This window comes from Octodon degus, unplaced genomic scaffold (assembly GCF_000260255.1).
Source record: "Octodon degus isolate 3935 unplaced genomic scaffold, OctDeg1.0 scaffold00238, whole genome shotgun sequence".
Taxonomy (NCBI): Eukaryota; Metazoa; Chordata; class Mammalia; order Rodentia; family Octodontidae; genus Octodon; species Octodon degus.
Genome location: NW_004524814.1, coordinates 1,172,946 through 1,177,031, shown reverse-complemented (window position 1 = coordinate 1,177,031; position 4,086 = coordinate 1,172,946). Strand labels below are relative to the sequence as shown.

The window sequence follows — 4,086 nt, the reverse complement described above, 5'->3', positions numbered from 1 at the left end:
AGGGAAGAGGAGAAGAGGGGAAAGGAGAGGAGAGATGGGGGTTCAGAACATCAAAATGAAACCTCTTTAATTGTGGAGGCCTTGTGCAATTCACTGTTTCACTTCAGCCTCACACTGGTCCTAGGAAAGCACTCATTCCTATTCCTTTGCTGTCTTGCATATTCCAGGAATGCAGGCTGAAAGAACCCAGTCAGGCCCCTGCTCTCAAGCAGCTTGGTAGGAAAGAAGAAGCTGAGCCCAAGTGGATACAGAAACTAGGCTCAGATCACATAGCTGTAAGTGAAGACATCAGAATTTCAACCCTAGTCTCACACTTCCTAAGCAAAACACTTGCTCTTCTCATTTAATTCCTATGCTAAAAGACAAGTCAACCTGGAAAAATTTACTAAGCTGGGTACCCAGAATATATGCACAACAAAGAGTATAAATAAAAGTGGCTTATGCCCAGGCCTCAAACTACACAACAAATCTAGCAGATTCCACCCAAAATGACCAGCCAGGTGGCACACAGCTGTAATCTCAGTAGTCTGGGAGGCTCAGGCAGAAGGATTTCAAGTTTACACATTTCCTTCAGGCTTGAACCACTGGTGGTATATGCATGACTCTTCCACTGAGCAGGTTGTACCACCTGGGCTATAAATGGGTCTAATTACTTTTATTAGTCTTTTTACTAATAAAAAAAATACCAAATGGGACAGTCATGCCTGAATCGCCTGCTGGTTCAAGCTGCTCATGAATTACAACCCCAGTGTGAACATGTTAAGCCCAGTGCAGGAAAATGAATAGCTTAGCAAGATCATGTCTCTAAATTAATAAACAGGAGTTGGAGATGCAGACAGGTGGAAAGGCCCTAAGTTCCATTCCCAGTACCAAAGAAGCAAAACCAAAACAAGATTCCATGATCTTAAAGATACAAGGTAATTAAAAAGTACATGGAACAGACAGCAGCACCTGAGCTGGGTCTGGAGAAACACTTTCAGTCTCCCTGTGGCAGAGGCGATGGCATGCCCATGGCTCAGCAGCATAATACCAACAGGGACAAGGACACATGAATAGACAGGATGCACTGAAGGGAGAGAGCAAACACAGTCTCGCTAGACCTAGTGTGGGTCCCACCAGGCCTTTCTCCCACCACAATTATAATCCCATTCTCCCAATCCAAACAAAGCCACAAAACAAATTTGCAGTGCTGGTTTGCTGTTACTGTTGTTTTTGAGTAACATTAATACCAACATATAAAATGGGCAGGTGGTATGAGTAACATATTTTCTATGTAGGTTTTCCCCTAAAGCCTTGTGTGCTCACAGGTGGGGCTTTGAGGAGGTGAGTGGACTGAGGAGTAGTCACCGATCCCTTTAGTTAAATGTGATGCTGGGAGGGTAAAGCTTGGTTGGAGGAAGTAGATCCTGGGGTCACTGCCTGGATGGGTCTACCTCCCTCCTCCCTTGATCTCTCTCTGCCTTCTTGCTTGCCCTGCCATGGATTGTCTCTCCCCTATGATGCCATCCTACTTTGTAGCCAGGCAACTACGGGCTGAAACCTCTACAAACAGAGCTAAATAAATTTTTCATCGTTAGAGCTGTGGGAAAGTAGTTAAGATGGTGACCTATAAGAAAAACTTGTGCATTAAGGTAAGGTTGGCAATAGAAAGGAAAACAAAGATGGAAAGATACCAAGTGGGTATTTAAAAAAGGTAATGAGGCAGAGGCAGGCTGCTCCTTGTCCACCAGACTTGACAGGTGCTCAAGATTCCAGACCAAAGTTGAAAAATGGCTCATCTCACTCAGCTGATGGACAATAAAGTTCTATGGCCTTTGCCTCCTACACAACAATTGCTCTTTCAAAAATAATGCTTATGAGTACTGCAACTGAATTCTTTAGACTAACAAAAAAGGTTTTATGCAAACCTAGAAGACTGTGCACGCTTTGACAAAGAGAATGTCAAGAAGTATCTCTGAACAGATGAGAGTGTGGAGCGTGTTTGAAGAGGCCACCTGAATGACCTGGAAAATATTGTGCCTTTTGTTGGTACTGGCCTTTTGTGTTCCCTGAGTGGTCCAGATCTCTCCACAGCCCTCCTGCACTTCAGAAGCTCTGTTGGAGCCCAGATCTACCACATAGTGGCTTACCTGATGCCCTTCCCCAGCCAAAGAGGGCTCTGTGTTTCTTTGCTGGATATGAAGTTACTCTTTCAAAGGCTTATGGCTTGCTTAGGAATAAATTATATCTGCAAAGAGCTTCACACTGTGTCATCCAGCTGGTTTTTAAGTTTCCTTCTTTGAGCATACAGTATAATGAATATTTGGGGGGTTTTAGGGAGAAGAGTGGGGAAATTAAGAATTTTGGGGAAATCCATTTCAAAGAGCAGTGTCACTGATACCTCATTTTTGTTTTATGCTTATACTAGAAAATTTACATAATACTTAAGTCTTCTGTCTGATTCCTAAGTACTTCACTGTGAATTTTGACTGTTACAATTTGTAACATTTAACATTTCATAGGGTGAATCTATAAAAAAGTGGCTGCATGCCTGAGAAACACGATTCAACACTGCTTAAATAGGTTCAGTAAATAAAATTTTTAAAGAATAAAAAGTGAAATGTAATGAAAAAATGTTTTAAACTGAAAGCAATGGAAGCACTGACAAGATCAGTCACAGCACTGAAATAAATGTGAAATGGAATCACAAAAACTGCTTCACAGCATCCCATTCGTGGGAGTTACTCACTAGATGTTTCTTTCCTAAAGAACAGCTTCCCTGAGGGAAAACTTATACTGTACAATTTACCCTTTGAAAATGCACAGTTCAGGGGGTTTAGTGTATTCAGAGTTGTGACGATAATGGCCACACACCCTAATTTCAGAACATTTCTATCACCTCCCTAAGAAATTCCATATGATTGGCAGTTGTATTCCATCCCTCAGCAATGACTGCTCTGCAGATTTGTCTATTTTGGACTTTTATAGAACCACATAAAATGTGGCCTTACCTATTTCCTGACTGAATCAGCACATCTAGATGGAGAGCTAAAGCTCCAGAGAAAGTGAGGCCTTTGTGATCCCTTGAGATGGTGAAGAACCAATGGAAGTGGAAAAGCTCAGCTGAAGATGCAACAACAGAAGCGCAGAAAACCGTACCTTATTTTTCCAGCTTCCACAGAAAAGGGGACACAGGTCAAACACTGCTAATCCAAAAATTCAAACTCTGAAACTTCCAATTCTCTCATCTCTTCCAATGATCTCTTCAAATTCTAAGATTTTAGGCCATTCAAGTAGACATTAATACAATATGGGAGGATGAAATTCCCAAAGAAAAGGAGCTCATAGCACAGAGGAAGAGTTGACTGTGTTTAGGACAATTATAAGTGGATAAAGGAGAACAAAAGCTATCACAAATGTCTAGGAAGAGGGGCTACCTGTGATTCAGAAGGCTACAGTTATCAAGAGGGAAAAGTTGTGAAAAAAGTTCTGGGGTAGTGGTGGTAAACCTATGGTTTGCGTGGTATAGCAGGCTGTTTGTATCACTGAAAGCTCTAAATGGCTCCCCATCACTGCTACACAACTGTAGAAAGCTAAGTTTCATTGGCAAACATAATCACTACAGAAAAATAAAACCTTCTAAGAGATAAATAGGTAGCAAAATGTAGAGAGGAAAAAGTCTAGCCTTCACAGGATTTATAAATAGATAAATGGTAAATGTACAATTAAGTATTTGAATTACAGTGATCTTAAGTACAATTATTTCTATATGCACTGTTTCTATATTCTCAAGGCAGTAAAAATCTCAAGCAATGGAAAAACTTTTTCTTTAAAGTAGGACCCATCGTTAACAACTTAAGTTTGCAGACCAAAAATTAGAGAAAAAGAAGGGCTACAAGGACAGCCAACATTTTGGCCCTAGCCTTTCAAGGTTAGTGAGGACTCAGGACATAGGAGAACCCGTACTGTAACATCATGTACCTCTGTGGTGTCCCACATGTACTGATCAAGGAGATAATGGGCCACAGAGGAAAGTGATCGACGATGTAGAGTGTGTCTAAGGAGAGTCACATAGAGAGAAAACATTCTCTCAGGCTTTCACAGAGA

General features: G+C 41.3%; 1 protein-coding gene and 1 pseudogene across 2 annotated transcripts in view; one reads left to right on the top strand and one right to left on the bottom strand.

The window, feature by feature from the left end:
* Scamp1 (secretory carrier membrane protein 1) overlaps positions 1-4,086 on the bottom strand; it is a 155,047-nt gene that overhangs the window by 16,503 nt on the left and 134,458 nt on the right. The window lies entirely within an intron of this gene.
* On the top strand, positions 1,770-2,377 carry LOC105740934 (annotated as a pseudogene).